At 45.2% G+C, this 13352-nt stretch overlaps 1 pseudogene across 1 annotated transcript in view; it reads right to left on the reverse strand.

Moving 5' to 3' along the window:
* LOC144688631 (tumor necrosis factor receptor superfamily member 5-like) overlaps positions 1-13111 on the reverse strand; it is a 60178-nt pseudogene extending 47067 nt beyond the window's left edge. The window contains exon 1 of the transcript XR_013578452.1: positions 12796-13111. The product of XR_013578452.1 is annotated as a tumor necrosis factor receptor superfamily member 5-like (transcript). The remainder of the gene's footprint in view (positions 1-12795) is intronic.
* Positions 13112-13352: the final 241 nt, after the last annotated feature.

Consider the following 13352-nt stretch of genomic DNA (forward strand, 5'->3'; position numbering starts at 1 on the left):
AGCATGCTGGCAGTCCAGCCCATGCAATTGTCGCAACGTCTGACTTACAGAGGCCCACACAAAAGCTGGGACTGTGGAGACAGGAGAATTGAAAGGAACAAGATTTCTATTGCAATTATATTTCAACACTCCACCCTGCTCTCATGCCCACATGTCCGTCCTTGGCCTGCTGCAATGTTCCAGTGAAGCTCAATGCAAACTGGAGGAACAACACCTCATCTTCCGACTAGGCACTTTGCAGCCTTCCAGACTTAATATTGAGTTCAACAATTTCAGATCATGAACTCTCCCCTCCATCCCCAACCCCTTTCCGATCCCCCTTTTTCCAATAATTTATCATTTTTTTACAACTATATTTTTTTCTTTTCCCTCCTATTTTTAAATTTATTTCAATCTATTGTTTTATCTCCACCTTTTAGCCCATTTCGATCCCTTCACCCCCCCACCCCACCCGCACAAGGGCCATCTGCCACTAGCTTGCTTCCCTTAATGTCCCCATTAGTACATCCTTTAGATAATATCACCACCATCAACACTCCTTTGTCCTTTTGTCTATGACATCTTTGGCAGTCTCTTCTTGGCCTCCACCTATCACTGGCCCCCTATTGAGCTCTCCTGTCCCACCCCCTTCTACCAGCTTATATTTCATCTCATTTCTATATGTCTTAGTTCTGATGAAGGGTCATACGGACTCAAAATGTCAACTGCATCCCTCTCTACAGATGCTGTCAGACCTGCTGAGTTTTTCCAGGTATTTTTGTTTTTGTTCAAGATTTCTATTGCTCCCATTCAAAGAGACATTATTACACTGTGAAATAGCTGAAGGCCAGGAGGAGTGAGCATTTGATTGGGAGGAAGCTGATCACTGCAGAGTGGAATAATCACCAGACATGTGCACAGGGCTGTAGGGTGCGTATTGGTGATGGCTGACTTGGAGGAGGACTCGAGTGGGAGAGAGGACAGGGGCCTTGGGGAGTGAGGGGTAAGGCACTGGGTTATTAGAAAAAAGTAACAGATGATGAGCCATCGGCAAATAAATAATTCGAGTGGAACTAACTTCTGAATTGCCGTTATTAAGTTTTCTGATGTTATATTTTACTTGAGTTTCAAAATAGAGAGTGGTTTAAGAGTAAATTCCAGGAACAGCCAGATGACTGAACTCTTGTTATTATAATCTACTTTGACTAGCCTGACTTCCAAACACTGCTGGTTTTTACCTTCTGTCATTCCCAATCAAGACTGAAATAATAAAAAGTCACAAAGAGATTGATATTTTTTTTTTATTTATTCTTACACAGGATGTGGGCATCACTGGCTGGACCAGCATTTATTGCACATCTCTAATTGCCCTTGAGAAGGTGGTAGTGAGCTGCCTTCTTGAACCGCTGCAGTCCATGTGGTGTAGGTACTCCCACAGTGCTGTTAGGAAAGGAGTTCCAGGATTTGACCCAGCAACAATGAAGGAACGGCGATATATTTTCAAGTCAGGATGGTGACACATTGTGGTGTGTGCAGATGTGGTGTTCCCGTGCATCTGCTGCCCTTGTCCTTCTAGTTGGTAGGGGTCTCCGAGATTGGAAGGTGCTGTCGTTAGTGCCTAAGGGAGTTGCTGCAGTGCGTCTTGTAGATGGTACACGCAGCTGCCACTGTGTGTAGGTAGTGGAGGGAGTAAATATTTAAGGTGGTGGGTGGGGTACCAATCAAGCAGACTGCTTTGTCCTGGATGGTGCTGAGCTTCTTAAGTGTGACTGGAGCTGCACTCATCCAGGCAAGTGGAGAGTATTCCATCACATTCCTGACTTGTGCCTTGTATATGGTGGACAAAATGTGGGGAATCAGGAGGTGAGTTACTCACCGCAGGATTCCTAGCCTCTGACCTGCTCTTGCAGCCACAGTATTTATATGGCTAGTCCAGTTCAGTTTCTGGTCAATGGTAACCCCCAGGATGTTGATAGTGAGGGATTCAGCGATGGTAATGCCATTGAATGTCAAGGGGAGGTGGTTAGATTCTCCCTTGTCGGAGATGGTCATTGCCTGGCACTTGTGTGGCGTGAATGTTACTTGCCATTTATCAGCCCAAGCCTCAATTTAGTCCAGATCTTGCTGCATTTGGACACGTTCTGCTTCAGTATCTGAGGAGTCGCGAATGGTGCTGAACATTGTGCAATCATCAGTGAACATCCCCACTTCTGACCTTATGATGGAAGGAAGGTCATCGATGAAGCAGCTGAAGATGCTTGGACCTAAGACATTACCCTGAAAAACTCCTGCAGTGATGTACTGGAACTGAGATGATTGATCTCCAACAACTATAACCATCTTTCTTTGTGCTAGGTTTGACTCCAACCAGCACAGAATTTTCTGCCTTATTCCCATTGACTCAGGTTTTGCTAGGGCTCCTTGACATCACACTCGGTCAAATGCTACCATGATACCAAGGGCAGTGGCTCTCACCTCATCTCTTTTGTATATATTTGGACCAAGGCTGTAATGAGGTCAGGAGCTGAGTGGCCCTGGCAGAACCCAAACTGAGCAACAGTGAGAAGGTTATTGCTGAGTTGTGTCACTTGAGAGCACTGTCGACAACACTTTCCATCACTTTGCTGATGATGGAGAGTACACTGATGGGCCGGTAATTGGCCAAGTGGGATTTGTCCTGCTTTTTGTGTACAGGACATACCTGGGCAATTTTCCACATAGCCGGGTAGATGCCCGTGTTGCAGCTGTACTGGAACAGCTTGGCTAGGGATGCAGCTAGTTCTGGAGCACAAGTCTTCAATACTATTGCTGAAATGTTGTCAGGGCCCATAGCCTTTGCAGTATCCAGTGCCTTCAGCCATTTCTTGATATCATGTGGAATGAATCAAATAGGCCGAAGACTGGCATCTGTGATTCTGGGGACCTCCGGAGGAGGCTGAGATGGATCATCCACCTGGCACTTCTGGCTGAAGATTGTTGCGAATGCTTCAGCCTTATCTTTTGCACTGATGTGCTGGGCTCCCCCACCAATAAGGATGGGGATATTTGTAGAGCCTCCCCCTCCAGTGAGTTGTTTAATTGTCCACCACCACTCACAGCTAGATGTGGCAGGACTGCAGAGCTTAGATCTGATCTGTTGGTTGTGGATCACTTAGCTCTGTCTATCACATACTGCTTCCACTGTTTGGCATGCAAGTAGTCCTGTGCTATAGCGTCACCTGGCTGACAACTCATAGGTATGCCTGGTGCTGCTCCTGGCATGCCCTCCTCCACTCTTTATTGAACCAGGGTTGATCCCCCGCCATGAGGTAATGTTAGAGTGGAGGATATGCCGGGCCATGAGGTTACAGATTGCAGTTGTATATATGTCTGCTGCAGCTGATGGTCCACAGTGCCTCATGGATGCCCAGTCTTGAGTTGCTAGATCTGTTCGAAATCTATCCCATTTAGCACGGTGGTAGCACCACACAACACAATGAAGGGTATCCTCAATGTAAAGGCAGGACTTCATCTTCATAAGAACTATGCGGTGATCGCTCCTGCCAATACCGTCCTGGACAGATACATCTGCGACAGGTAGATTGACGAGGAAGAGGTCAAGTAGGTTTTTCCCTTTTTTCATTCATTCACGGGATGTGGGCTTCGCTGGCTGGGCCAGCATTTATTGTGCATCCCTAGTTGCCCTTGAGAAGGTGGTGTTGAGCTGCCTTCTTGAACCGCTGCAGTCCATGTGGTGTAGGTACACCCACAGTGCTGTTAGAGTGGGAATTCCAGGATTTTGACCCAGTGACAGTGAAGGAATGTCAATATATTTCCAAGTCAGGATGGTGAGTGGCTTGGAGGGAAACTTACCGGTGGTGCTGCCTTTGCAGTGCACCTCGTAGATGGTACACACTGCTGCCACTGCGCATCAGTGGTAGAGGGAATGAATGTTTGTGGATGCGGTGCCAATCAAGCAGGCTGCTTTGTCCTGGATGGTGTTGAGCTTCTTGAGTGTGGTTGGAGCTACACTCATCCAGGCAAGTGGGGAGTATTCCATCACACTCCTGACTTGTGCCTTGTAGATGATGGACAGACTTTGGGGAATCCGGAGGTGAGTTACTCACTGCAGGATTCCCAGCCTCTGACCTGCTCTGGTTGCCACAGTATTTATGTGGCTCATCCAAATCAGTTTCTGGTCAATGGTAACCTCCAGGATGTTGATAGTGGGGGTTTCAGCGATGGTAATGACATTGAATGTTGGTTCCCTCACCACCTGCTGCAGACCCAGTCTGGCAACTGTGTCCTTTAGGACTTGGCCAGCTCAGTAACCCCCAGGAGGCTGATTGTGGGTGTTCAGCAATGGTAATGCCATTGAATGTCATGGGGTGATGGTTGGATTCTCTCTTGTTGGAGATAGCCATTGCCTGGTATTTGTGTAGTGCGAAAATTACTTCCCCAGCCTGAATATTGTCCAGTACTTATTGCATATGGACACAGACTGCTTCAGTATCTGAGGAGTCGTGAATGGCGCTGAACATTGTGCAATCATCAGCGAACATCCCCACTTCTAACCTTATGCTAGAGGGAAGGTCATTGATGAAGCTGCTGAAGATGGTTGGGCCGAGGACACTACCCTGAGCAATTCCTGCAGTGATGTCCTGGAACTGAGATGATTGACCTCCAATGATCATAATTCAGTTGATAATAACTCAGGAATATCAGTTTTAATGATTATATCCTCATACTGAACATTTTGAAATATGATTCAGTCTCTGGAAAGAGCCAGCCCAACCCCTCAGCCCCTCATCTCCAGGGGCAAAAAAAATCATGTTATCACCAACTGGACAGCCCTGAGGGGCACCTGCATGGTGCTCCACTTGATGACCACCGAGCAATGCAGAGACAGCAGTATAACTCAGCATTGCCATCACTGTAAGCCAGCCTCAGCCCAATACATAGTGTATAATAGCATCATATATTCTGACAGCAGTGCCATTTCTGTATCTGCTTAATGCTCAGTGCCCTGGAGTGTCTGGTGGGTTACTGAATGGTGCTTACAATGCTCCCCATCGATTTCTGATCTCAGCCCCAATACAGGGGAGCGATCAGCAGCGGCCAAGAGGAGCTCCACATGGAAGGGAAACATGCCCCACCAATGCTCTCACCCCCTAATTCGCCACAAGCTGGAAGTTGGGGGGGTAGTTGGTGATGGAGGGAGAGGTCTTCCCTCACCATCATACTCAGCATTGAAGAACTGAGGAAAAACAATTCTAGATTTTCTTCTGGGCCGGATTTTCCTAATAAGGGGAAAAAAGAATGGCAGTCGGGTCAGTCTTCTGCCCATCTCAGCCTGACTCCAAATCCAGTCCTTGGTCAAGGGTAAGTTCAAGAGGGAAATGTCGGCATCAAAGAGGCAGAAGCTTTCTGAAAGTGACAGAAGTTCACTGTTATGGCTGCCTTGGCAGATACCGTGACCACTACAGGTAGCTCATTGAGGATCAGACTGTTTCCATGGAAAGACCTCAGAACCATAACCACTGCTTCACAGGGCCTGCTATCGCCTTCCTTAAGGACACCCAAGGATGTGGCAGTACCACGGGCAGATGGGTGGGAAAGCTGCTAGGATTCGGGCCCAGTGTTCCCACCACCAGTTACAGGAAGCCTGTGATGGTCCGGTAGAGGCAGGAGAAAGGAAATGCACCTCAGCCGTTGAGGTGGTGGTAATGAAGCATTTTGAAGCGTAGTCACCATTGAAATGTTGGAAAACGCAGCAGCCAATTGTGCACAGCAAGCTCCCACAAACAGTAATGAGATAATGACAAGCTAATGTGTTTTAGTGGTGTTGATTGAGGGTTAAATATTGGCCAGGGCACTGGGGATAAGTCCCCGGCCCTCCTTCGAAATGAGGCCATGGGATCTTTTACGTCCACCTGACAGGGCAGCCGGGACCTTGGTTTAACATCTCATCCGAAGGGCAGCATCTCCAACAGGGAAAAGAGGAGAATCAAAGCCTGTGATGTGATGGATGACAGGCATTTAAAAGAAATCGCAGGTCAATTTCTTTCAGGCGGCTGGCTCCGTGTCACTGTAGAACGTGTGATTTCGAGACAGGATCTTCTGAAATCCCACCTACGGAGGTGGAAACCCTGTCGAATTGCTGAAGAGCCAGCTGTGTGTGCATTGTGTTTGCACAAATTATCTCCCACAAACTTTAGCACCATCTCACCAGAGAAACCACAACACTCGAGAGGAAACTACCCAAAACATCAGAAATCCACTCTTGGAAGCATCTCCGCTTATTTATCTGCATCTCTATATCTCATACCTCTCTTTATCCCATTTCAATAAAATTTCACTTTCTATTCTGCAGGTTTCTTCCATTTTACTCTTGAAATGTAAGCATTTTCTTCTCATTGTTTGTTTCAGGCTTTGTATTTTTTCTTGTTTGTCCTTATCCAACCTCCAACCTATCCCTTTACACTTTTCTATTGACTTCCCTGAGATTTCCCCTCACTCCCTCACCCCCATCCCATATCCACTTCTCTCTGCTTACCGACGTTCTCACTTGTGCTGGTGCATAGTTTGTCTGATACCTCACCCAAGGTTTGAGCCTTGACATTGTGTGTCAGTAGGCTATTTGACTATGAGAGCCATCACTGCTCAACTTAACCCTGTTCCCACTTCGAAATGGATAGTGGCCTAAGCCAAGAGTGCTGATGCTAACTGTACCTCCATTTCTGCCCCATCTACGCTCAGCCAATTCCACACAAGCTGGGGGCTTTGCTGGATTGGCGATGCTAACCACCATACTCGGCAGAACAATTACCACTGAATCATCAGCAGGTATAATACTCTCATAGGAACAGGAGAAGACTATTCAGCCCTTGAGCCTGTTCCACCATTCATTAGGTCATAACTGGTCTTTATTCAGTTCCAATTACCCTCCTTGGTCCCATATTCGTTAACACCTTTTCTAATTTAATGCTCCATTCTTCCCTTGCACCATTAGGTTTCCCAGCTACAGACATCACCCACATCCAGAGGGGTGACCTGTTCCCAGGCCTCTCTTCCAATGGTGCTCTAAGGCCACAGGCTCAGAGATGAGCCAGAGTGAATTGGGGGGTGGGCATTGGAGTGATTATCCTCTTCCTGTGGAGCTGCCCCTCGGCTACCACTCAGCCCTTCCCCATATCACAGCTCAAATCAGAAATCAACAGGGCGGATCACAAGCACCAACCGATGTCTACCATCCACTCCATGGTACAGTGCATTGCACACAAATGCTCTATACTAGCTCTCTTGGTATATCTACCATCCCCTACTCCTCACTCACGCTAATCTCCTCATTATAGTGAACCCAAAACTTTGCCAGGAGCAACCACAGAGCACTTTCAGATAAGCCCTGTATACATTAAAACTTAAAGCAAAACCCATTGTTAGCTCGGATTACTAACCATCTGGGATTATGCCGGGGAGTCTCCCGAAGTTGATGATTAATCGCAAGGACACTAATGCGAGCAACGCAGAGGAACATCCATAGAGGCATTAAAAAGTGTTTCTTTCATTTTCTTGGAGTACATTTGTTTATTAGTTTTCCAAATATTGCAGATTGGGGAGGGAAAGAGGCTGTTTGACTGGGTGAGGCAGTTGGAGGAGGAGGTCATAAGATAAAATCTCCAGGAATTCGTCCAACCAACATTGGGAACAGTTAGGAATAATTATTAGTAATGGCAGTGCAAAAGGGTTTCTGGCTTGGTGAGCACTCTCCACATTCCCACAGTGTCCCCCTACCACCTTCACTTCAAATACATGAGATGAGAACTGAGCCCTGAAGTTTTTTTCATTTAATGCATCAGTTGATCTTACTTTTTCTCATTGACGAGGGATGGCAGCAAAACTAAGCCAATGAACACGGTTCAAAATTACATGTGGGCAGACACTGGAGCAAAGTCACGATCGTGTTCATCTGTGATGTCTTCTGTGGTTGAAGTATTTGCCAACACTCACTATCATGTGAAAAACGGACACATGGGTGAAGCACCATTGAGAAGGAAATCACTTCTCTCAACTCCTGACCTGGGAATCTCCCTGTAGAATTTAGGCTTTAACTGGATTTGGTTGCTATAGGCTGTGGTTGCTTCGTCCAGATAGAAACTCGAATCCCATTTTATTTTCAATATTTAAATTTTACGAAACTTGTAAAAGGACAGCTGGGGCTTGAAAGGACAATGGCAGCTTCAAAATTTCAGAGATAAATTTAGTGGAACAAAGTGTGTTCAGGGGAATTCCAGACTCACACAGTGAGCAAAATTATCAGGCCAGCTTTGGTAAAGTATTTAAAACAGAACTGCTCTCGTCACTCAGTATCCTTCTAGAGAAGTATTTTAAACTAGAGATTTGCGAAAAAAAACAAGTCTTCGAACCCAGCTACAGGAATAGGTACAACAGATAGCTAGCTCTCCATCATAGCTTTCATTTAGCAAGTGCTGTCTGGGAAATGAGCTGAGCATGTTGTGAATGTTGCTACTGGCCTTATATAGAGTATTTAAGTGGTAACATTAGCATAGGAGAAGGCATTTCAGACCCTCCGGCCTACTCTGCCATTCAATTAAATCAGTGCTGGGCCTGCATCTTAACTTCTTTGCTCCATATCTTTTTAACCAACTAAAATCTAGTGAAATTAGTATTGAAAGCTCCAATTGACTCAGCATCTGCAACCTTTTGGGGCAGAGCTCAATATTTCTGCTATATGTAAAAAAGTACTTCCTGATTTTGCTCCTGAGTGGCCCAGAACTATTTTTAAGGTTATCTCCCCTTTGTTCTCTATTCCTCCACCAGAATAAACAGTTTGTTTTTCTGTATCTATCCCATCAAATTCTTTTAACCTTTTAAACACCTTGATCAATCACCCTTCCATCTCCTGTACTCAAGGGAATACAAGTTAAGTTTATACATAATTTAACCCTCTGAGCTCTGGTGTCATTCTGATACCCCCTACTCAGGCCAAGATATCTTTCCTGAAGATGTGGTATCCAGAACTGAACGCAGATAGTGTCTGGCCAAGGCTCTGGATAACTGAAGTAGAATTTCCACCCTTGTGTATCCCAGCCCCTTCAAAGCAGTAGTATCTAACACAGTGGCAAATGATGCATTGATGTTGTGGCATTGATGTATTGTGGCAATACATACCCTGTGAAATGCCCTAATTTCATCAACTCAAAATACTCACGCCATAGGGCATCAGTATGACAGACCTGTACCCGGCAGCACATCACCCTGGTGTTATACAGCTCAAAACCCACCCTCCAGATATAAACCAATTGTTTTATTCGTTCATGGGATGTGGGTGTCGCTGGCTCGTTCAGAGAGCATTTTTAAGAGTCAACCACATTGCTGTGGGTCTGGAGTCACGTGTAAGCCAAACCAGGTAAGGTCGACAGATTTCTTTCCCTATTGGGCATTAGTGAACCAGATGGGTTTTTACAACAATCGACAATGGTTTCATGGTCATCATTAGACTTTTAATTCCCGATTTTTATTGAATTCAAATTTCACCATCTGTCGTGATGGGATTTGAACCCAGGTCCCCAAAGCATTACCCTGGGTCTCTGGAATACAAGTATGGAATGGAAGAATTTATAATATGGGCATTTTTTTGCAGTTCAACTGGACACGGTTAGACAATTATATATTCACCTTGTTGAAATTCTATTACAATATTGGAGCGTCTGGGTTAGAATGTGTAGAAGTAGGTTTGTCAACCCCAGCTATACTGAAAGTGGCAGGGACACTACAGCATTTGAAAATAATTTTAGTTTTTTCCTTTTGTACAGCAGATAGAGTAGAAATCCACTTATCCACCCTCCCTATTATCAGTATTCTTAAGTATTCACAAGCCAGAACAACAAGAACTGGAGCTTTGAGGCAGATCAGTAAACTTATGCGGAACTTCTCAGTCTGTCCAATCAGAGAGGCACCCGGCATGGAATATTTAACTGATTGGGTAAGATAGATGCGGGTGGAGCCCACTGTATATAGTAAAGCTTTTCAAACAAAATACCAGTGATTAAACCACAAAAAGCAAAGTCAAATGTTCAAAACAAGATTTCTGGTGAACTTCAATTTCTTTCAAAATTTAAACTGGTAAGAGAATACTAGCAAAGTTCACTATTTAAATTAAATTTTAAATTAAATTACTAGTTCCAACCTTCCTGCTCAGTGGTTCATGCATCAGAACATTTAAGTTCCAGTTCTGCAGGCTCAACTTAGTTCTGTTGTGTCAGAAGCAATGCATAGGCCTTATAGTTCCTCATATTATAGCGCTTCTCAATTAGCTGCCAATTTCTGCTATCCATCATAGAGGTTCACTGTTTTACAGGGGCTAACAAAGGCTTCACTACTTCAATTCGTAGATTTTATTATAACAGCATTTACAATTCTACCATCCAACTGAACCTTGATGCCTTTTCCCTTTACAGAGTGGAACTTTCCAGCTTTACAGGTTTGGGATCATGCTGTGCCATATTAGCAATAAATGCATCAGCAATTTCCTATGAATTCCCCTGTCCACTATTTTAACAAACTTTTTTAACACATAGCCTTTATTGAATAACAAACAAAGGATTTGCAAACAGATGCAGTTTCAACCCACATAGATTTCCTTCCAAATAACGTAGTGAAATAACATGGTAGGCACACATTACAGTGTTGGTGCAGTCTAGATACATTTTCTCACATGCACTGCAAAAGTTCACTTCCACAGACTCCTTACTGAAATGTACATAGTTATTTGGGATAACAAGCCACAATGAGACATATACTGAAAATAAAATTATCACCAATAGCTCAGGACCTCTCCAAATAGATTGCATGGCTCCGATTATAAACAACAAATCAGGTTTATTAAAGATCAAGGGTGAGCCTAGCAGACTCTACTTAGCTCACAGTTTCTGTATATGTAATAAAATGTCCCGATGCTCTAGTCATTCTTTGCAGAATTACATCTTTAGTTTGCACCATTGTTCAAGATACAAGATTTCTATATGAGAGAGATGGTGGCATAGTGGTATTGTCACTGCACTATTAATCTAGGGGCCCAGGCTGATGCTCTGGGGACACAGGTTCAAATCCTACTGCGGCAGCTGGTGAGATTTCAATTCAATTAATAAATCTGGAATATAAAGCTAGTCTCAGTAATAATGAATATGTCAACTATCTTTGATTGTCATAAAAACCCATCTGGTTCACTAATGCCCTTTAGGGAAGGAAATCTGCCATCCTTATCTGATCTGGCCTATATGTGGCTCCAGACCCACAGCAATGTGGTTGACTCTTAACTGACCTCTGAAATGGCCTAGCAAGCCATTAGGGATGGGCAACAATTGCTGGCCTTACCAGCAACATCCACATACCATGAAAGAATTTTTGGAAGTGGGTTATTCACAGAGAGTTCTACTAGCAAATGCAAGTCAAGTGCCTTAACAAGAGGGTTATTGAGAAAACCTTAATATGGGGTAAAATTATACCCCTTCTTTGCTTTGAACTGAATGGAGGCAAAGCAAAAATCCAGTCTTCAGAATGAGATGAAACTACAGACCAGAAATAGGTTTCAAAGTCGAAGGTGAAATGTCCCTATAGGTTTCCCTGATGTAGCACACACTCCTGTGAAGCAAGGTAACTTTACCATGGTGGGAACACAGCTCTACTCATTCATGGTACAGTCAAGGAGTTCCCTGACGCAACAGTCATAAAGATCACAGACAGATAAACACAGCTGAGGGTAATGGTTTCTAACACCTCGGGTGAAGATTGTGGCTATTACTCGATAAGCTGCCTACCTGGACAGAGATCATTCATCTACTTTCAAAGTGGCATTGAAGTGCAGTAGTGACTTAGCGCCACACTGCTGGAGGTGCCATCTTATGGCTGACATGTTAACCTGAGGCTCTGTCTGCTCTTTCAGGAGGACATCAAAGATCCTATAGCACTGAGCAGGGGAGTTCTCCCAGTGATGTACTTTTGAAGTGTACTACCTGTTCTAATGCAGGAAATGTGACAGCCTTATGCACAGCAAGCTCCCACAAACAGCAGTATGATAATGACCCAAACTGTCTGTTTTACCGATGCTGGACAGGGGGAATAAAAACTCCAATGCTCTTAGTACCATGGGATATTTTATGCCCACTTGAGAGGGCAGACAGGCCATTGGTACAAATTATTCTCTCAAAGACAGCACCTCCGACCGTGCGGCGTTCTCTCAGTACAGTGCCAGTCTGCACTGTGAGATCAAGTCTCTGCTGTGGGACTCTCAACCAACAACCCTCTGATTCCGAGTGTGGAACTACCTCGATAAGTAAGAAATATCCGATAGATCCGCATAGTTATCGTCAGCTATTCCGCATTCCAGCGAATCCTGACGTTAACATATGGTCCTTGTCACTATAAGATTAGCTCCCAACGGGACAAATGCAACAAAGACACACAGTGGGCAATGGACGCAAGAGCCTTGGAAAGGTGAGAATCGAAAGTGAAAGGAACATTTTCCGATAAATTCCTCTAACTAGGCTTCGAGTTCCTTGTAAACAAGATCATCCGCACATATCGCTAAATATTTCCCCTACCCACCCCCGCCCCCCAGGCAGCCCAGGAGGGGGGACCCCACCAGTGTCTAACCCAAGGGGACAGCTGAAATGTTGAGGGTCAACCTGGTCTAACCGGAATTGGGACTTCCTCCTTTAAAATGGCAGGTCTCAGTTGCCCCGGACAATACCCCCTCTAATCTCCAATGTAACGGGGCAGATTGAGGGGAGAGGGGGCAGCAGTTTCTGTACTTACTGGAATAACGCAGGACAACAGGATAAAGCTCAGTGAATCCATTCTCCCGGGATGTGTCTGCCAGGTATCAGGACACGGGTTCCCCTCCTATCGATCTTCTTGCAAATACTTCCGCCTTTTTTTTTTGTCCCTGTTGAAATTGTCAGCTCGGGGGCAGGGTGGGTAGCGATAGCCCTGCTGCTCTCCTGCGCTTCGCTCTCGTACCGGGCTTCACGGAGCGAAAGCGTTTTGAAGCCGCCGCAATCGAGCAGCAGGACGCCAGACAGATCAACCCCTTAAAAATAGCACCCACCCACTTGGAAATGGACACTGGCCCGCGGCACTACAGCAAGATCTGCTGTTTATCAGTCCCCAGCTGTGTCACCGCCCCCACTACAACAACACATAAACACAGCACTTAAAAGGAGAAGCGTCCCTAAAATGGGCAACAAGTACAGACGCTCTTGCATTTCTGTAGCGACTTTGGCGACGCACGAAGCTCCCCAAACCTCTTTACAGCCCTTTGAAATACTTGTGAAGAGCAGCCGCCGTTGCTATGGGGGGAACAGGGGAGCCAG

Source organism: Cetorhinus maximus, chromosome 13 (genome assembly GCF_964194155.1).
Source record: "Cetorhinus maximus chromosome 13, sCetMax3.hap1.1, whole genome shotgun sequence".
Classification (NCBI taxonomy): domain Eukaryota; kingdom Metazoa; phylum Chordata; class Chondrichthyes; order Lamniformes; family Cetorhinidae; genus Cetorhinus; species Cetorhinus maximus.